The sequence below is a fragment of the Struthio camelus genome, chromosome 1, assembly GCF_040807025.1.
Source record: "Struthio camelus isolate bStrCam1 chromosome 1, bStrCam1.hap1, whole genome shotgun sequence".
Taxonomy (NCBI): domain Eukaryota; kingdom Metazoa; phylum Chordata; class Aves; order Struthioniformes; family Struthionidae; genus Struthio; species Struthio camelus.
This window is the reverse complement of record NC_090942.1, coordinates 40,707,113-40,729,823: the sequence shown is the minus strand read 5'-3', so window position 1 is coordinate 40,729,823 and position 22,711 is coordinate 40,707,113. Positions and strand designations below refer to the sequence as shown.

General features: G+C 38.7%; 1 protein-coding gene across 4 annotated transcripts in view; it reads right to left on the bottom strand.

The window, feature by feature from the left end:
* FRS2 (fibroblast growth factor receptor substrate 2) overlaps positions 1–22,711 on the bottom strand; it is a 55,805-nt gene that overhangs the window by 16,437 nt on the left and 16,657 nt on the right. Inside the window, exon 1 of one of the 4 annotated variants that reach the window (XM_068935407.1) lies at positions 4,167–4,439. The exons of the other annotated variants lie outside the window; for them this stretch is intronic. The gene's annotated coding sequence lies outside the window, so the exon portion shown is untranslated. Of the gene's footprint in view, positions 1–4,166; positions 4,440–22,711 lie in introns of those variants that run through there. 4 annotated transcript variants of the gene reach the window in all.

The window sequence follows — 22,711 nt, the reverse complement described above, 5'->3', positions numbered from 1 at the left end:
CAATCTGTATTTAGCTTGAAAGGAAAAGCTGTACTTCACACAGGTACAGAGGGACAACCTTATAGAACTGTTCTATGGATATGCAGATTTGCGTGCACACACAGCAAAAGGAAAACATCTATCACAGTTAATACAAAGATGTTCTCCTGTGCCCAGGCCGTAGTTAGCATCAGGAACTTGCAGCAAGTCACGTACCCTTAATATAATTTATTTGCCCTTTAGCCATAAGCTTTCTGGATCTTAGACGAAACTGTGCACAACTGACTTCAAGACCTATCCCTCTGCCAACCCACAGGCCCTAGTTCCACGACAGCCCAACCCAATCTAACTATTGAAATATTCTCTTTTTAGTTAGTTTGGGGTCAGATTAGGTTTTTGCTGGCTTCGCAAACCAAACCAGCTCGGCACCCAGTCCAGCAAGTGCCAGAGCCAACTGGGGGACAGACTCACAGCCTCAGTCACCTCTGCCCAGTTTTCAGAAAACCAAGCCCCTTCAATAATGACCAGGCTTTACCTAGCTTCCAAATTCCCTGCCACAGCCTTCAGGAAGGGAGAGAGGACCAAGGAAGCAGAAAGCTTCACTCACCCTTGCTGGGGACTGTGTTCATCTGCAGCATCTTAGAAGTGGTCACTGCAAAAAGAATTTCCACACGTGAACTACTCTGAAGGAAGTGTCTGCACTAGTATTTACCCCAATATTCTTCCTAGCAAAGTTTTAAGGCCTTCACATGGTTTGCCTACCTAATGCAGGCTAGCCTGTTTCAGTTACCTAAGAATATTTCTTAAATGATCTAAGCACATTTTTAACTATTTCTTTTAACTGTGAAGCAGTAACAAAATTCTCCAACGAGTTGTTTTCAATTACAAGTTCAAGTAGCCTTTTTTTTTTTTTTTTTTTTTTTAAATGAGCTACTTATTCTGTTTGGGATTTTCTTAAATTTTCCCAGATTGCAAAATATTTACACAAACTTATACATACACGAAGCAGCAGACATTTTCACAGTTACAATTCTAAAACTAAGTCGTCTTTTCAGTTATGTCTACAATGACAGATTTAGGAGAGGTAATTTCCCGTTCATGGAGCATCTGCAGTGCTTAGGTACAGTCACACACGCTGGGGGGGGAGAGAACAGGATGGGAGGGAAGAGGAGAGTATTTTCTGATTCTGCCTAACACATTAAGGCACTGCAAGGTAAAAGCCCCAGGAAAGACAAAACAAGACCAGCACTTATCTAAACTTTGTTAGCAGAAGTGAAAATTAGAAGCTGCCATAACTTCAGTAAGATTTATTACTCGGATTAGTTAAGTAAAACATGTCTCTTTCCCTCACAGACTAAGCAGAGCCTTACACCAAAAAAATTTTTTTTTTTTTTTTTGCAACCACAGCTTCTGAACTGGTACTACCAGCGTATTTGCACTGCCAGTAAGTTACGCTACTTTCTCAAAAGACAACGAAGACAAAGGCACTAGCACAAACACAGTAGATAAGTCACACCATCATCAAAAATGGTTAAAAAAAAAAAAATTCAAAACCCTAACTACCTTTGCAGTTCTGCGATCTGCCCTGGGTTGGGAGTGGGCTGAACAATGCGTATATTCCCTCGTGCAGGAAGGGCCCCACAGACAAACAGCAGTCTTACTCTCCCTTCTGCTCATGGTATCTGGTAGCCCCATTCATACCAGACCACAGTTGCACAGCTGATCTAAAAACTGGCAGTAACTGAATTCTGCATGCTTTGGTTGCAGGATCAAACATTAACTTTCAGAGATTTTTTTCTGTATGCAGTAATTGCTAGCACACATCTTTTAAAAAAAATCAGGGAAGAAAAAATTCCAAACCACAGCACCCTTGTGAAGAGGTAGGGAAAAGCAAAAGTGCATTGTCAGTAAACCCATCTTTTGCACATGCTTTCTTCAAAAGGAAGAGTCACCACACAGCCTTTCAAACCCAGTATTGCTAGGTCCTTTACATCTTGCTCCCAGACCTCAAAGTAGAGAGTAGATAATGCAACTGAAGTGCCGTCGCTTTACTGTGAACATAGTTTTAAGTTTTTTATACCACAGAATTGGGGGGTGGGAGGAAAGGGAGGGGAAAGAAATGGAAAAAGATGACAAAGATTGGGCTTTTTCCTCCTCCAGAATTTTAATATCTAGAAAGTCCAATGGAGTAACTGGAGAAAGCTGCCTGTGGCATACACTTGATAATACTTTGATGGCAGCTAAGTCATACACCCATACACTATCATTTTTGCCTACAACATTCTCAATCCCACAATTTGGAAGACCACATCACTTTTTAAACCTTAAAATTAAAGTTTCAGCATCCATCCTTTTCAAAGACTAGTTTTTGTTTGGCCTACACTATTTAAAACAATATTTTAAAAAAGGACTTAATTCCAAACACTGGAACCCAGAACTCCTTTGTGCTTTTACTTCCTCGTGGTATTCAAGACGTTTGTTTAAAAAGATAGATTAAAAAAAAAAAAAGTATTATCAAAACCTCTATATTTAACATCATTTTCTTCGGAGCTAAACTGGTCGTGACAAAAAACAACAAAAATGCTTTAAGTTGTGGAGGTATTTTAAAATCCCAAATTCATTGACAGACGGGTGAATCAAAACCAGAGGAGCATTTCACTATTTTATTTGTTTCTTTAAACTACTCCATTTAGCATACTGAATAGAATAATATTTTTCAAATCATCAATTAGTTTTAAAACTTGAGGCCTCACATAAATTGAGGCTAGCATGCTTGGCACTTTACATTTCTTTTGTTGCCAATAACAATTGAAACCCTTACAGCTTTAACTTTGCCAATTCCTAAAATATATTTTTCAAGATGTGCTCCATTAGTATTGTAAGGAGTTAGTCACGGTTTACTTAAACTTGGAATACGTTAGCCAACAACGAATAGAATGCTTTACACCAACCCTGAGAGCAAGTATCACAATGCAGAAAGCTGACAAGTTCAGTTCTCCATTTAAGACATTTTTCAGCTGTACCAGCACTGTAACACTTGAAAGTTTTAAAACTGGAGAACTGCGTTCTCACAGCTGTTTGCTATCAAAGACGGAGCAAAAGGGTTATATTCAAATTGAAATTTCATTAACGCACTTTTAATATACAATATAAATGAATGGTTTCAACACCTGCTTCTTTCTCAACTTCGTAATTAATGCTGGGATCAATCAAGTAAACAAAAAATAGAAATTAGTTGTACTTGACAGCTCCAGGGGAAACCTTTAAGTTTTTGAAAAAGAACAACTGAATACTTGGGAAGGGAAAGGAGAGAACACACACCGTAACAGTTGTCATCTGTATGGAGCCTAGCAAGGTTTCAATTTCCTAACTGCCTCCTGTGAAGTAAACTGAAGTTATTGCCAGGAGACAGCCAGAACAGATTAAAAAAATAAAAAAAGAAAAAGCTATTTTAGAGAGAATTTTGAATTCTCTTTGACTTTCAATAGTTGTATTTATCAGGGAACACCAGATGTATGTATGAAATGAAGGTAGTTACTTAATAAGAAGTAGTCTGCTGAAAAAAAATGTTGCAAGAGGAAGAAAATTTAAAACAACGACCATCACTTTTTCTTCCTAAGTTCTTAAAACTTGGAGAGTTTCATCTCAAGAGCAACTGGCAACAAACGACACAACAGGAAGACAGACATTTACTTGAAGGCTTGAAAACCCACGTGTCCCGGTCCACAGCAGAGGAGCACCTGCACCAACTGAAGGGCATTATGGAAAACTGATCATTCTCCTCAGGACTTACCAAATAAGAAACAACGGTTTGTTTAGGTGGTATAGCATTACAGTACCCAGATCAATGGATTTACAAGTAACATAACTTTACTGACTCCAAATAAACAATCAATACAAACATACAGTGTAACTATATACAGTGGTGTTTAGGGGAAGCTTCCAGGAAAAAACAACAAGGCAAGTAAGGTTCCAAAGTAAGTGAGATGATGAATGGTATCGATGCGTCTATATAAGAAAGGGAAAAGGGGTGGGGGGGAAGATTGCCCTGATCAGGCCACGATGCAGCCACATCAGATGGTGTGCTGATCGCCGGTATCACCGTAACCCTGTATGCGCCATGTGGCCGCACCGAACGGGGTGAGCCGATCCCCAGGAGCAATGCCCCTGTTAGTGGACTCACGGACCCTCGTGCAGCTGCGTGAATAAGCGTGTCCTGGTCCGGCGTCGCGTCCCGTCCCAGGGGGGAGCGGGCGGTGAGGGGGGCCTCGGGAGAGCGCGGTCCCCCCCGCTGACGGCCGGCTGTCCGGCGGCCTTCGGCAGGAGGTCGATGTCGCCGCTCGATTAAGGTGAGGCTATGGCCCGAACTGACTCTGCTCCTACGAGCCCCGCTGCCTCGCCTCTCCCCCTGCCCTTTCTGCTGTCACACCAGCTCCAACTGCCGACCACCACCAACTACCACGCGCAGCACTCGCAGCCGCCCTTTTATAGGTAAGGCGCGGTTGGGGGGGCGTAGTCATACCGAGCCTTGTTTCTGCCTCCTTTCTGGAAAGTTCCCTGTGATTGACAGCCAGGGACCCCCCTAGCCGCATGTGACTTCTCATGGCCAATGATTTTAAACGAACCCTGGTGGGAACTCTGATCAGGGCTGGGCAGTCCGATGGGGTCAAATAAAGGTCAACTACATAACATCACATGCAAACTCCAACACCAGGGGAATAGCGTCCTTCACAGGAACAGCGACCTTATAGATAAAGTAATTGGTATAAAGTAGAAAATGCTTGGTGGCTTCCTAAGCCACCCTAACATAGTGGCTGAAAGCCAAATTTCTTCTTTCTTCTTGACGGGAGGAACAGTGGTAGGCACCAGACCTTCTACATAATTGAGAAGACTCCTGTGACGCTTTCCTGAAGCCTCCTCAATTGTCTTGTTGTGGACTTAAGCCACATGACAGGTTGGAGCCAAGTTTTCCTGCAGCACGGTCGAATCTCTCCACGAACCGTACCACAGGCAAGCTGCGAGCAGGCATCCTGCTTGCCACCTGCTGTGTCAACCGACTGGAAATGCGAGAAGTTAACGGTGACCCTTTTAGTCTCCCCTCATTTTAGAGGGGGGAAAAAAAAATTCTCAAACTAAAGCAGCAAACAGGAGGCAGCTAATTGATTTCTTTCCGAAACCCCGTGAAGTGTTCACTAGGAAAGATAAGTCTGTTGTATCTGCAGCTTAAAGGTAGAATTAGCTCGCCATGAAGATCATCCAAAAGCCTGGAAAAGGCTCACTCTCCTGATACAAACGTTCATATCTATGTAAAAATATGCAAAAATTGCTAAGTATTAAAAGAAAACTCCCCCGTTCTTGCCTCCTCCAAGCATATTAATATAGCGCCTCTTATAAAACACCTTAAAAACAAACACTGTTCTCCTCAGAACTATTAAAAGATGCTTAATATAAACTCCTTCATGCAGGAATAGACACATTAGATTTCTAAATTTTGCCTCTAACACATCTGTTTAAGGATCTACCTAACACAGCTGAGAAAAATAAATTATCTCAGCTAAAAAAACACAAGAAAATCTAGGGAGCCTGGAGAAAAGGATTCTTCTTTCTTTTATTTACATTATATTATATATATATACATATATATACACACACACGCATATATATATATATATATATATACACACACACATATATACACACACACTTTTTTATATATATATATATATAAAAAATGAGATGAATCCAGTCATTTAATATATATATATTTTAGGTAGCTAACCTGAATGCTGTTAATCAACGCCATCACTACAGAGAGGCTGACCTTTTCCCTTTCAGTGTGCAAGAAAGTCTAAATTTTGGGCACCCAAATTGCATCTACACTGGATGCTAGGAGTAGACATCACAAATATTTTGCTAGGCAACTAACCACATTGAAATGGGAAAACTACGTTCAATAACCTCCTCTCAACATTCAAAACTTGCAGTCCCCGCTCATTCGGCGGTTTACGTTTAACCAGTGATTTACGTAAGTACCACCTCCAATCCAGAGCAGGTATTTCAGCCACCATCAAAACAGCTGCCTGGTGCATACTGCCAGTCTGCCTCTTAGACAGCAGAGCGTTTGGCGATAGAGGTGACCCATTTAAAACAAGAAACCTGATTTCATTGTACTTGGATGACTAGCTTCCTACAGGAAACATATAGATGTCTTAGCATCGGTTTCTTTTTCAGAAGTTAAATTGTTTTAAATCTTTTTCATGACCTTTATCATAGGGAAAGGAAAATCATTGCCAAACATTCACAGATACAAGCCACTACTAGCTCTGTTCCGTAACTTACTTTTCATCTCTCTTCCTGCCCCCTACTTTTCCTTTACTTTAAAGACCTACTCTATAAAACATTTTTCTTTTAAAAACTTTTTACAGAATGATACTAAATATGTATTGATTCATTTCAGATTTAACATCCTTCATGCTTTATCATTTCCATCCTTGCATACCATGTTAAAGATTGCTTGATATTTAATGACATCTGGTGTATTTAGGTTTAACAGTGAATTCTCACACTGCAAAAATATAAGCAGCAAGGATGGAACGCAATTTATAAAGTGATCTTATTTATCTAGATCCTTTATAAAAAAATCCTCAATTCTGGATGATGACAAAGAGGGAAAATATGTTTTAAGAGTACTTCATGAGCTGTGGACTACATCCTTTATTTAAAACATTCACACCAAACAGGGGCAAAATTTGCCATTTTATTTGTCAAAAATCTTCTTAGGACGGAACCTGACGCCGACATACTCGGTTCCTTTGAAAGCCAGCAACTCCTCTCAACTTCTATTTTCAGTAAAACAGAAGTTCTCCCTAGGATGAGCCATACAGCACAGATCCTGCCCCTCCCCGAAGCTCATTCCAGTACATCTTTCCTTCCTTTTAAACTTTCACAATTGGAACTATTTGAAGAAACCACAGCCAAATCTCTACAGGTGCATCAGGAGAAGTAATTCTCTCAGCTCAGACTAAGAGTCTTCGTACAGCGGTGGTACTGATGGTTATGCTACGGCACGAAGGAATCCCACCAGGATACTGTCACCTCAAAGACCCGTGCACAAACTTACAGTACAACCCTGAGCGTCTCAGGTAACACGCATGCAGTTAGTTTGTAAGTAACTCGTGACATCTGCTGATCATTAACTGGAGATGTCACTACAGCAAAGCTTAAGTTTTTCTGCACAGAACACACATTTTTGATCAAAGTGAAAGCCCAACAGACATTTGAGACAGCAAACCAGCTAACAAACTTAACGTGTAGGAAAAACGCTATCGGAGTAAGATAACAAACATTTTGTGGCCATTTTATTCCTTCCAGAAGATAGGCAAAGAAGCCTGAAATGGTACTACAATCAGTCCTTTGAGTTTTGCTCAGGACTACTTACTTGCTGCTATCCGGAGACTGCCCATCTTACAACCAGTCAATACAAGAGATTAAATGGATGACAGATTTTATCTGATGTGGCAATCCTGGGTCTTCAGAGTCTTGATGTAATCCATGGTGGCAAATTCTATATGATTTAAGAATCTTGGTATCCTACTTAAGACTTAAAATAGCCCATACTTTGACCTTCTGTTTATTTTGGCTAGCATATGTTCGGTACTGTGAGGCCAAGTTCTTTCAATAGGAAAGCAAAACTTAGGTTTCTGGAACATGGGACTCCCACGTACCAGACCTCACATGCACATAAGAGATGCTGCATCAAAATAAAGCATTTGCTCTAAACTGGTAATTACAGATTGCGGTCAGCTCTAAGAGACTTGTTCCCTCAATGGTTGCAGAATGCACCTCTTCACTTCATAATTACTTAGGGGGGAGAGAGATTTCTGCAAAGACTGACTAATTCACTTTAATGCTTGGAGACAGAACAGAGGTAAGAGGTGCCAGAGCTGGAATGTTCTCCCATGGAAACACAGCAGTTTAAAGGGATACGAGAGGGTTCAGCAGAACAGGGAAACAACTCTGAGAAATACTGCAAAAGGAGCATGAAGCTCTCTCCTTGCCTCCCCCCCCCCAAGCTACCATCCTGCAAATTAACTGCTTTTCTTTCAAACGTCCTGCTAGGCCCTTGCCTTGCAGAGTCTGACAAAAGATGACATAACAGCAACCGACCCCCAAATTGGGGACGTATCTCAGAGAGACAGTATATTAACAGTAAAGCAAGTTGAACTATGCCAAGACATAATTCTTGCCTTTCATCCATTTAGCAATGATAATTACAAAATTAATATTGGAGGTATGCAAGTACTACAAAGGATGAAAAGCTAACAGCGCTAGAAGTACTAGCAGGATGAAGAGGTAGCAGTGCTAACAAACCATAACAGAGTTAAAACTGCAGCAAAGGAGATCCAAGAAGAAACTAAACATGCTGAGAAATAGTTTCGTGCTGCTGGCTGCAATTATGAAAAAACAAACTATGAATGGTAGAGGTGAAGTTGCAGAATCTCGTTTATAACTTGCTTTATGCTAACAGGTGGAGTTTTACCTCAAGATTTTTATTAAATGAGCATGCTGTCAGGCTTATGATTAAAATACAGCATTAAATGTATGCTCCTTTTCTCCCTTTAGCCCTTTCCAAAATAAAAACTTGGCAAAAATCAAGCTGAACCGTAAGCCTCCTGGCTCCTATGAAAACAAAGTTATTGCAACCACACACAAGCTTCGGCGCACAAGCGTGTAGTTTGTGCGCACCGCCCTCAGAGCCCTCTTTGAACGTGTGATTAGGAGGGCTGAGGCAGGATCACACCAAATTCCTCCTCTCTCTGTTCACACATCAAGAACTTGCCCTCTCAGCAGCATTCCTCCCCACGCGGCTCCCGTAACCGTGGCAACCCGCTGCTCCAAACGGGCCCGCTGGCCGGCCGAAAAGCCGGCCCGGGAGCTGGCAACTGCCTGCTCTTCCAAGTTAGAAGCGGGGTTTTTTTCCCCCCCTCCCCTCCCCTTTTTAATTCTCAAATTTATATATGCGCGGATTTCAGCTCTTCAAAACTCAAATCGATACGTTGGTTCTGCAGCACAGGTCTGCTTAGTTTTCAGTATTCAAATTGATCAGCAAATTTTACTCTCTCTTCCTTCCCCCAGCCCCCCACGCCTAGCTCGTGCTATATAGAACAACGACCAGAAAGCATTTAGAAACCTGAAAAAATATGAAAGGAAAACAAATTTAGAGCCCCATATTTTTATTTTTTTTAATTAAGCAAATGTTGCTTTCATGGCAAAATGTTTAGAAATCTGCCAATTGATCTTGAAGAATCGCTGTATACAATTTAAAAATTGTATTAATATTTAAAAATAATTTTTAGATCTTCTTAAAAGTGATTATTGTAGCAAAATGCTCAAATTCACGTAAGTTACTTCAATATTTGTTGGAACAGTATTCATCAATGATCTCCTACAGATACATACTCACTCTGACAGAAAAGCTCTTATATTCACCCCAGTTACAGTAAAAATCAAGATTAAAGACCAACTCAAACAGTCGCATTAGAACTGCAGCAGGCAGCAATGCTATGTTAATCTTTAAATACTTTGTGATATTGAAGACGATGACTTATGCACCACTGATCATACTGCACGATAAACCCCTTCCTAAGAGCTCTCTCCCATATGCACCTCCAGACCTCTCCGCTGAGTTCTAGTGCCACATTTTAAGATCCACACTCCCCTATCCTCAAGACAAGGCACCCCACCTTCTGGCCTACCCTGACGTGATATAGAAGGTAACAACACATTTCATCTAGGTGCTAGGTTGGTATCAACTACTCTATTCCATAGTTGCATAGATACACACAACATTAAATGGAGTTTTAAATCTTCACCTTAGCGTGTTTCAAGAACCCTGTTCAAAACGCACACCATTGTCATTAACGGCCAAGGAGCATGCAAGCCATCTATGCCAGCATCCGCATTAATCCTCCTGTGGATGCGGGACAACATTCCTTGTTACTTTAATTGCTCTCTGAAAAATGATCCTCTTAGTCTAAGCTTCCAGAGAAACAGATTTAAGTTGTACTTGGTATCATTTTTAAAATGACCTACACACATGCAAACACTTTTGCCAGAACATCACACTCCAAACCACGCTAGGTTAAACAAGCGAGCGCTGCTAAACTATTTTATTCTTGGAAATTCTAAACCCTTACAAAATATCCTCTGAGGAACAGGAGATACGAAAACCATGATTTTTATGAAACAACAAAACAGCAGAACTGGAATTCAAGTTGCGCGCATCACTGCTACACGGAAGCCTTCTGGATATCAAGGAGAAGGGAAAATACAGCAGAAGCCTGCAACAATTAAGTCAAGTGATGAGGCCTAAGAAGAAAGAATCAAGTTTAATTCTTGAAAAGGATGCCCGACTTGAAACTATTTAAATAGTGAGTCAGCTCTCCAATAATTTAACCACAAATGCCTTCTAAAACTTGAGGCCCACAGCTCTTGCCAATTCTTCAAAGCCAGATACGTGCTAAAACTCATAATTAAATAAGTGGCATTGAGTTTGTTTTTTTGTAATATTTTAATCTCTGACATTTTGTTCATTCGTGCATTTTAGGAAAGGTTAAGTTTTGCCTTTATGTTTTGATACATTCTGCGCGCGGTCTTGTAATACATTAACAGAAATAACATTTAAAGAACCTGGAAACTTTTTTTTTTTTTTTTTAAACTAGAAGGTTAAGCAGGTATAGTAAGATTTATCAAAACTCAGGCCATGCCACTGTGTTTTATATAAAAATACACTATCAGTTTATATTCTCAACATAGGCCTTTCTTGTTCATCCATTCACTGGCTCCTGTTTCTCCATCAGCCAGTTCCTAGCACTTGGATACAAAGTAATCTGGCCTTACCCAAACACTGAGCTTTTATAGCTGTTTTTTTTTGCCCCCCCCCCCCCCCCCGTATTACAATGCAAATTCCATTCTCATAAGATACTATTAAATCTGGGTTCTTTTTGAAATAATTTGTCTCCTGTATTTATGATTTCTTCCGTTTCTGCACAGATCTCCTTTCTTCACATCTGAAATACTTGATTTTCTTAGCTTTGTTTTCTCTACATGACTCTTCTTGTACATTTTTTCTCCCTCCTCTTTAAGGATCAATTCTAATAACCAGTTAACTTCCCCTTCCCTACCACACCAATTTGTTGTATAAAAGGGGAAGATTAGCAAAAGCCATTTACACCTGACCTTTAAACAAGAAGGTCTGTATAGACTCGTCACTAGTAGCTGATGAGAAGTAAAATCCATGACCTTAGGGTATCTTTTGTCACCGCTGAACTGCATCTGTCAAAAAGGCGATTTCGGTTACATTTTTTCTTTGCATTTGCAATAAGTAAGAGCACATACATATGCATTTAGCTAATGTGGTGATTTGTTAAGACATGGAAACTCGACTATGTAGATGCCTGTCCATGCTGTGGGCTATAGCAAGTGATTAAAATTCTGATTATGAGGGTCTTCCCAGCAGATTTAAGTAGAATCCAACCGTAATCATAATTTTGCTCCTAAGCAACCATTTTGCTTTGTTCACCACTGAATTTTAGGGTTAACTTACATGCACTTAAATAATTTGTCACTCCCCGATATATCTTCATTAATATTGAACACTCTTTTGTTAAGGTTTTAACACGCTCCCTAGTAGTCCAGTTGATCCATGCCCTAAAATACTCTTCTCCTATTCAAGATAGGAGTTATCAAAAACTGTAATTTTCTCTCCACTCTACAGATGGATCAAAGTCCCATTAAACTAAAAATCGTTATTTCTTAGTGTTTTATAAGTAATACAGGTAAACAGTCCATTTCTTTAATATTATATTTTCACTTTAAATAAGCTCTGCTTTGGGTCTTAGAAAACGTTCCTTTCCTGAGCACTGCTGAACATTAAACAGAAGTGTCTATAGACGTGGATCTCTCAATATGGAGCCCTACAAAGCTTCATTTTATTAGATGACTGTTATACTACATTTGACAACTGATGTCCAGTGTTAATATCATGCAGCATTTTCATTCAGCAGAAAATAAACATACCCTTTTACAGAATCCATAATGACTTGTCCCCTTGGTATAACTCTCCTCTAAAAAAAAACTGTAAAAGTAATATTAGACTGGTATGCAACATGAATGGGGGGGGAGGGTGTAAACACCAGAAGGAAGAACAAAACAAGAGTTAAAAGAATAAAAGCTGATGAGTCTTAAAGGATAACAGATGGGTCAAAAACTAATTCATCACCAATCGAGAGGATCCCCAGAGGCGTCACAAGGACTGGACTGGCCCTTTTTGCTTGTCCTGTGTTGCTCCTAAACAATCCTGGCCAGACCACTTGGGCACACGTCCTGACGCTTGTTGAGTACGTGGGTGTGAGAGTGCGAGTGAAAGAAATCTGTCAAAGAATGAGTGTCAACTTATTTAGAGTTTAGAGAAATAAATATCATCTTCCTCTTCCTTAGGATCTTGGGCTGAACTTTTTCAGACAATCCTCCTTAAAATATAACCTAATTTTTCTTTAATTAGTATTTTAATATAATCATTATACATCTATTACAAACTTGAATAACCATCTGCTCTCTTCTACTGTTCAAAATAACATTCTGACATTAGAATGCATACTCTTTTTCACAAATTCAGGAATTTTAAAATTCTGCAATGCCACTGGTTGTAGACCTCATGAGTTGCTATTACCTGCATCTTTTTTTTTTTTCTTTTTCCCAGGATCACCTTTCTAAATCTCAGTCAACAACCATATTGTTACTACCTGAAACAGCATATCTGGGGTGAGATGATCAGACGTAGAGGAAAATGAAAAATCCTAATTTTATTCTTTGTATAAGAATTAATTCTCCCTAAGACATTAGGGAAAGCTCTTCCTCAGGCACTCCAGTTTCCCAAGTTCGTAGACTGAAAGACTGCTTATATAGTAGAGTTGCTGACTTTGACGAATGGTCATCAAAAAAGTCAAATATGCCTTTATTTAAAGAAGTCCTTCCATAAGATTCCTTTCATTAACAAGTTTGATGAGATACCTTCCGGAAAAATCACTTCTGAAAAACTTCTATAGAAATGATTTTCTGGAAAAACTTCTATAGGTTTAAACTATCAGAGCGCGTGACATCAAACTTAGATGTTCTGGTATTTTCCACTGGACTGAAAGTTCATAATTCTTTAAAGTAAGAATATTAGTCATATTCAGCTTTGGGTACAGGAATTATCATCTTTATCTCAAGTGTAAAATAATCTTTCAGGAGAAGGATAAACCTTTCTGAATTCTAGTCTCATTAGCACATGCATGTTTTCTAATAACTATGATGCCTGAATGTGTGCAGCACATGGATTTCTAACACAGTAGTCATTCCTCTTCCTTTAGAGTTGCACAAAGACATTTTACAACCAGCTCCCATCTGCCAGTTGCTTCTCCAGCTCTCTTTGGTGCATCATTTAGAGCAAGATCAGCATTCATCAGCATCTGAAGAATCAACTATCGCTTTGAATGAGCAAAACGAGTGATGCAGCTCAGTTAAAAAAAGACTTAGGAAATGAAAGGTTAAGAAGTACACTGAACTTTCCTGGTGATGGGACAGCAGCCTTAATTTTCAGAAGCCTCAAACAAACCACAGATACCTCCATTCCCCCCACCTGGGCCATGGGGAATTCTTCAAGTACTGCACACAGTGTCAAATACTACCCTCAAAGACTTATTTCTTTCTCCACAAACAGCATTCAGTGGGAACTTCTATATGCAAGTTCACACTGACTCTACTTGGGACTAAAGACCCCTGCTAGAAGGAAAAAAAAAAGGGGGGGGGGGAAGGAAGGGAGGAGGAGAGGAGAGAAGGAGAGAGAGAGAGATTGAGAGAGAGAAGGAAAAACCCAGCATGCTCCTTTAATACATTGCATGAAGTCTTCAAGTACTATGCTCTTTAGCTAATATTACTACCCAAACAGATCACACTCTTCATTCTGTGCCAGTTGTACTATTTAAATGGTATTGAAGTAGTACCACTTGACAGAGTACATTAGCTTAAAAGGTACAAACAGAAGCTCTTCTGTTATACTTCTCAATATTAAACTTCAAAAATGCCTTCAAACAAGAAACCGAAATAAATGTACTACTGTGAAAGCCTTGCAGAACTCCACAAAAGTCAATGATTCCGAAATATTATTTGAAGTTAACTTCTTTATGGGCTAAAGCAGACAAGTTGTCCCCATTAAGAGGGGGGTCCCTATTCATACTCCATCCACCAAATCTAAAGCAGCACTCCTTAAACGGGAGTCCCCCAAGCTCGGGACTCATTTCACTTTCCCATCACTCCTCCTTTGCCATTCAGTTTGAGGAGCACTTGCCAGCAGGCAGTGCGCCCTGTGGGGCAATGGAGAATTGCAAGGGTGCCACTGGAGGAGAGAAGGGACGGCAGGGGTAACGCAGCAGTAAGGCAGAGGGACAGGCAGGCGGTGCAGAGAGTAGGAGCAGGAAGACTCCTAGGCTGCTGGGAAACACACGGCCACCTTTCAGGAGGTCAAACTCCTGGCATCAGGAGGCCTCACAGTAACCCAGGTCAGAGGAAGAGTGATGTGAACAGCGATGCGCTCCCTTGCCCACTCCTAGCCACAGGTGAGCACTAGCTCTCGTCGGTCTCCGTGGTGAGCTGCTCCATGAAGCAAGGCCAGCAGAAAATACATGTTGGAAGGTTACGTTTCAGCCAGTTGAGCTTCCTGAACTGCCACCCCACTGGCCTAGTGACAGAGCTGGCAAAACAGAGAGAAGGCAGGAACGTGCCGTGCAGGTGGGGAGAGCAAGGCTACCTCTCCCCGCTGCAGCTGCTGCCTGCTTGGCTCTGCCGCAGCTTCAAGCCATAGCCAACAATCGCAGCTCTCTTTGCACAACTTGACCCAAGATAAATCGACTTTTATGCCCCTCCTCCAGCTAATGTGTACAACATCTCAGTCTACGTACAAGCAGAATATTATTTACTGCTACTGAGAAGTAAAATACAAACAAGAAACTGATAAAAGCCCATAACTACCTACATTTCAGCTCTCTCAGGTGATACTTTCTAGAAATGCTTTTTCAGTTACCCACCCCTCCCACACACCAATACTTCCCTCATAATTGATTTGGGTTGAAAATAATCATTATTTTTCTTGCTGGGTTATTTTTAAACCAGCTTTCTAATCAGGTTCATCACAGGAGCACACAAACACAAGTAAGCAGGTGGGCACTGCTTACACAAACAGCACCACAAGGAGAAATGCTCGGGAAACTACACCCACACACATCCCACGGTAGTTGCTCTGTTCTGTGCTGCAAAGAAATAATCAATCATAACTTATTTTCAGCAAAAACTCGCACAAAACTTGACGGAAAGGAAAGAACGGATGAACCCAGATTTAGACAACAGGAATAGAAAGAAGTTCAGTCTGACCCATCCATGGGACGCTGGGGGACGACTACACCAGATAAAACAGCTGTTCTGTTAATAAACTCCAGTTTTCTGAAAGTATCTGAATGCTCGGGCAGGTGAAATGTTAGAAAGTGAAGCAAAGTCCGAACCGTTTGGTCAGAAAAAACGCTTAAGATGCTCATACTTAATTCAAAGAACAACAAATCACAAATTGCTTTTAAGCGGTTGCAAATGAATACACATACCAAAATTGTAGCTAAGTATATTCAAATATGGTTTCAACAGTAAGACCACGGAATCCTTCAGTAGTCTCACGCTTAAGAACATCACGTTTATTAGCTCATCATGATAACTCTTTCTGATTATAAGTCTTATGTATTTATTAGTCTTATACTACCCTTATGAAAGCTGACAATTCACTAATTTGCTTCTTCAGATCTTATCTTGTGCTTCAAATTCAAGATTCTCAGTTTCATTACACCAATCCCAGCAGACTGAAGAAATCCAGATCTAGTCCCTTGGGAAAAAAATCTGGAACTATTTCAATTTACTGTTTGTTTTTAGACCTTCTAATCAAGAAAGCTTTTAAGATTCTCTTTGAGTTGGAAGACTGGAAATTTTCCTTATAAGCACGAACTAAAAAATTGCATGCAATTACTTGATTCCAGAAGCTGGAGTTTCAAGAAAATGCCAGGTATTTTTTAGAAATCACAACTCAACACTTCACTTTCCAACCTTCAAGCGCCCATTTTTTCCTACTTCAATAGCCATGTACCTTGCAACGATGCGAGGCTGCTGCCCACCAAGAATATCACACATAAAAGGTGATGTGTATTTGAGTTGTATTTTACAGAGCCCTTTCAGTCTTAGAATTTTAAGCTAACTGCCTGCAACAAGCAAAACAGATTCCACCCCCATCCAACAATTTTCTAGAAGATGGCAGGTAACTTATTGCTGTTTCGAGTATGCAACCAACTTGCTGCTTCAGGGATTAGTAGAAGTCTGTCCAAAGCATGATACAAAAACCAATCATTCACAAATCCTACAACTATAACATTGGGATTTTGCAGCAGAAAACACGGAAGGTCTTTAAAGAAAGACATACAGTATGGTTTGTTTAAAAATACAGGATGTAGAATGTTTTGGCATAAAAAAATTTAAATAAAAGAAAAAACAAAGCTTGATGGCACTTACTTTGACAATGATGGAAAGAAAACACAGTCAGCAAAAAATCTATTCTAATTCACTTAATTCTGAGAACTATATTTGTATTTTAAATTTAATATTAGATTTGCTTGACCCAATAACTTAAAACATACTTCAACTACAGACCAATGCAAGCAAAATATCTCCAATTTAAATAGATATTTAAGTTGACTTACCAAGTCCCTTCCAGGTTTACTATTTTATGTGCAAACTCAAAGCAGTGAAATACCTGTATGAAGCACTAGCTTCCCCCTTGTTATTTTTCTCTACTCCAGTTCATTAGCATCTCTGCAATGAAACTATACATTTTAACAAATTTTATTTCAACTAAGAGAAATTACTTGCCACCAATTAAAAGAAAAAAGTTACAGGATCTTCTCACTGTCCCTAACGCATTTGAACTGCTCAGGAAAGCCCATAGACTGATACGCAAATAAATCGGAGTTAGGGAAAAAGGCTTCTTTTCTTTGGTGCGTTTTGTTGGCTCTCTGTAAGCCAGGTACAGCGGAAAAGATCCCAAGCAGAGTCAGAAATGAAACATACATTTCTGTACTCTAACTAGCACAGCAGTAGCCAGGGGGGGGACGTGTGGAGGGGCACACGACTTCTCTCTTAAGAAACATCCACAGAGTGGCAGCTCTAGAGGCAAATCCAGACCCGTGATCTACCCAGAAGAGGGCTAACTCTCAAAGATCAACTTTCAAAGACAAGAGTACTAACCTTTGCAATGGATTCATATTCTTCGGTTATAAATGCAGAACTCAGCTAGACAGACCGAAAGCCTCTGAACTGCGGACTGGAGCAGCTTAGAAGCTATATACAAACAGTATACTAAATCTCCACCTACACCTGACAGAAATGCATAAATCAGGTCCTCCACATGCTAGGAATTTTTTTTTTTTTTTTAAACATATAATACTCTTCCAGCACACCAGAATTCAAAAGGTCTAAGCCAGCTACACTGGAACAGCACTGTCCACAAAAGAGGGGGCTTTTTTATTAGTTATCATAATTAAATACTGTAATTTAATGAAATATATGTTCCTTAGGATTTCCTGTTAGCTGCACACACTGTCACTTGTGACCCATGCGTTGTTTTCTTCTATGAAGAAATGAATTAATGATTTTTGATGAGTTGAAGAGAGATGTGGGATTTTGCCAGATACCTGAGCTGTTCTGTTGCGAACAAATAAGCTCTTTACAAATGGATTAAGATGGGATTTCTGGCTTTAGAAGCTCCAGCTTAATAAACACTTGCAAAAAAAGCATTGATCCAATGGAGAAAAGAAACTGTTTACACTTTAAGCTAACTTGATAGAACCTTTGAGAATAAAATAATCTGTTTTTAAAGACCATTATTAAGTATAAAAACCACCAAATAAGTATATAATAAATACACAGTAATTAATGTCTGTAATAAATTGACAAGAAAACTGGTGGAGCTTTGATCTCCTGAATGGCTTTAAAATCAAAGTCAGATACCTTTCTGAAATGCATTTAGGCAGAAAGTTAATTGGTCTCAGTTCAACAGTAAACAGAAATGTAGTATCTTATCACAACAAAAAGGAGTCAGGCTAAGGCTTTTATGATGAAGGTTACCATTTCACATTGAGTTTAGACAAAAAAATAAAAAACACGTTCAAACAATTTAACAATAGCGCAAGCATGTATACCATGGTCTGTGCAAGCTTTCCCATATAAATTGACCTAAATATATATATAGGCTATGTAAAAAGATGTCAAATAGTATCAAAATAAATATAAACCATTACAGTTTTACATTTAATGGCAACTAATACAAATTTTAATGTAATTCAGACTTATATGCATTTTCCAATTCACTCCTTAAAAGCCACATCTTCAGTTATAAGAAACTGATGCTTTCACATTAAAAATATTTATCTTTAGTTGTTCTTACTTATTTACTTGATCAATGAAAAAGACAGCAATAGCAATAGCAAAAGCACATGTTATAACATGTGACTGATATCACAAGCTTGCTGCTGGCTCAGTGCAAAGCATGGGTTCTCAGTTGTCTTCAAGCAACAGGGACAGACTGAACATTTCTGGGGAAAATAAAAAAAATTATTGCGAACAATTGTGTCTAAGATCACCACCTGCAGTTAGTAAAACTACAAGCTAGTATTAAGAATTTGAGTTTTGCGTAATAAAATCATTCCATCACTTTGAACTTTACAGTGAGGAGAGATCCCAAATAATTTGGTATCTTAATCTAGTCTGTATATCAAAATAACATTACTAATTCAAGCAGATAGAACAAGGGCAGGCTGCACACAGCCAAAAGCACACTGATTTTTATCGGCAGCAACAACCATTCATACCAAAAAAGAAATATTAAGGTTTAAAAAAAAGTGCTCTTTCTTTTCTTATAAACAGACACTCATGTTAATAAGGGGCTCACAAATTTTATGCCCTTCAGAAAAAATTTTAACGTTATAGGCAGACATCTTTCAAAACAGTTGGAATTAGGAAAGTTCTTTTTACCATATATTCAAAATTAGAGATAAGCTTTTAACAGTATCTTTTAAGTATTCAATTTCACAAATAAAAAAGCTGTACTACCTTAAATCACATCCCAGTAACCACTCATAAGCATGTGTGGTGTTTGAGTGACTTGGGGGGGGGGGGAAGAGGAGGGAGAGAAAAGAGGATGACCAAAAAAATCCAGTTTACAAAGCATATTCAGTTGCATTTTTGTTTATATATATATATATATATCTATATATGTATATGCACACACATATAAATATACACACACACACACCTCTCAATTCCATTGTGATTAGTATCTATGCACTTTAACCAGAGCAGCTGACATTTATTCCACAAAAGGAACAACTAAGATCACTGTACAATACCATTTGTTTAACCAAGCCAAAAGCAGAATGAATATCCAGAATCACTAAAGACCACTCTAAATATTGCAGATTAAAGATTGGGATATTGCATAAAATTTTACACTGCCAATCCCTGCTCACGCCCCTCAACAAATTTTAAATAACTTCTCTTAACAACTGTTGTGAAATCACAAAGAAATCGAAATGACTCAATACTGACATTTATACATCTACATACCAGGCAACTCACTGCTTTTCTTTATGCTGATACTGAAGTCCAAAAAAATGCCAAAAGAATACACCACTATTTAAAAAAGAAAAAAGTAATTCTCTACTAAAACTGAGAAGAGGCAAGAGTTAACAGAAATACCCCTATCAAAAGCAAGCCTATGGTTTTGAGGTAACAAAGGCTTAATTTACAATAGTTCTATAGCTTATGTTCTTTCTTGCCACATAAAGAAAACAGGCTCAGAAAATGACAAATTGAGTGACATTAAAATATCCTTCTTAAAAAAAAAATTATCAAAAGATAGAATAAGATAGAATAGATATTATTATAGAAGAGATGTTATCATAAAATAGAGTATCTCAAAAAAACAAACTGCCTTGTTCTTCTTTCTCAGAATGCTCTTTTATGCTTCTTTAAGCTGATTTAAAAGGTGGCTACAGCTGAAAGACATGGTTTTTACTCCTCTGGCTATTCTTCTGTTTAACCAGACTAATTTTAATCCAGACCAGTGTGCTCATCTAGCTGATCAGAAGGCTGCACTATTACTAGTGCCAACAAAAGGGAGGAGAATGAACCACGCAGCCTAAGAAGCGGCAATACTTTTTTTTGGCAACAAGTCATACTTGGACCAATTTAAAGTGGTCATGAAAACACAGCTTTATTATAATATGCAGAGCCATTACATGGATCTGCTAAAACACATTTGCCTGTATACCACTTTTATAGAAGTCTATATAATACCTAAGGGAAAAGAAAAGAGCCTGTAGTCTCTGAAACTGCTCTCTTTCAACTTATTCATTATTATAACTTATTCAAGTTATAATTTATTAATATTTCATTTTCAACATTAAAAACTGATAGCATATTTAATTTCTCTTTACACTGCAGGAGAAGTGTCAAATATTTTGCAAAAGTATAGCTTCAAAGTTCCCAAATATTTAGCAACAAGAACGCAGACCATTTGGCCAACACTTTTATTTTTTTTTTTAAACATTCTACTTACTCCTGTATCTTCTTTAAAACAAGAAGATAAAACTCTACTTGAGCGTACAAGATAAGATCAAGCTCCTGATGTTTCATTTTCAGTTTCATTTCAACTGACAGAAGTCATTACCATCACTTTTCGAAAAGTCAACTATGGATGTCCAGCATCCTTATAAACCTTCAGCTCAAGCACTTACCCAACTCAGCGTTAAATTATATTTTACATAAAGACATAATGTTAAGTCTTTCGAAGTTTGTGATTTGCTAAAACCTGATTACTAAAGTGTTCAGCAACCATAGCTGCAAACAGTAGATTCCCCTTGCCCACAAAAGATCTAGAGCACAAAGATTAATTTAGAGTGAGAACATAAACTTTAAGTCGTCATATTAAGTAGCAGATTTCACACTAGCAATCAAGTCTATCTGATTTCTAATGGCAGTGGAAGATAAATGACTTTCGCCTTAAAATTCAGTAAACTAGAAAGACAATATTTTTAATAGGTTATTCCACTACTTAGTATTTCAAGTTAAAAGGAAATCTTTGAAATGATAACTAGAGTATTGTTTGAAAATATTTTGGCTCTGGCACAGCTTCTGCAGAGAACAGCCCAAGCTTTAACTTAATTATCCTCCTTACAAGAATTGTGGTTTGAAAAAAATACAACAACTTCATAAACATAATAATCACTAAGCATAATAAGCCTTTGGCAATAATGTTCCAAAGCAAGTTTGGATAATCCAAGATAAACCATGGCTCTTTTCCTTCTCTCTGTACTTTTGCAGTTAATATAGAAAATTCAAAAGCAAATGAAAATGGTGTATCTCAGACTGTACAAGCAAACAAAATGCAAGCTTCTGTCAAAGCAAAACATTGCATCTAACAATAACTGAATTAATCAACAAGAACATGTTACAGAAACTGCATTCCAACCAAAAAATCTGCAAAAGCTACCTTATTTTCTAGAACAGAAATAGGAATGAACTAAAGAGTAGACACAGTTACAGGAGGAGTGTGAAATCGTCATCATTATGCTACTCTCGGTGCACTTTCATCCCAGATATTCTATCCATTTCTTTTAACTCCTTCGTCTGCACTGGAATACGATCAGTCCCAAAGCAGAGCACTGAAGCTGCTTATCTGTGCAGAACAATACTGCAGAAATTTTAGAAATAATTTAGAACTAAGAAATAGGATAACTAGCCACAGCTAAGACAGGGAAACATAACAACATATTGTTTTTTTGGTATAATATCACCTTTTACATATAAAACCTAAGTCAAGCACCCAAAGTTCAGAACATCCTTCCTACTGGTTCCTAGTCCCCCTGCTTTATCAGTCCGCATTCAATTCCCTATGCTCTTCTATTACCTTATCTTATCTTTCCCCAGCTCCCAGACCTCTGTTTAATCTCACCAACCATTAGGCTTCTCACCTATATGAAATACCCCAGGTTTCCACAGTTCCAACTCTACATCCGAATCAAAGGAATTCTTTATAGTACCTGACCACTATAACACATGCATAATTTTCTTATTCTAAAGTTTTTACACATTTTGGTACTGTTATATGACTTCAAATAAGTTATTTAACCTTTAACACTTCAAAGATTAAAAATGATCCTAACGTCCCTAGGCTCCTTCAAAAATTCCAACCCATTTATCTTGACTGTCTAAAGACAGGAGTCAATTGCATAAGCTACAGTGGGAAACAATACAGTTTTTCACTTAGAAGCAAATACTCCTGACACTTGTTCTGGAAAATAACTAGGAAAGCAAGAACATGATTCAAAAGCATATGCACTCCTGGTACTTTCTTTGGGAAGGAAGGAAAGGACTTTTAATTTAAATTATTTCAGTCACCCTACATACAGGCCAAACAGGACAGGTGAGGGCAGCAAACTGTAGTGCACAAGGGAAAATAAGTAGTTGGCAAATTTTTAAATAACATACCACAGAACCACCGCCAGAGCATATTCATCCCTCACTTCTGCACTGCTAGCAACGAAAA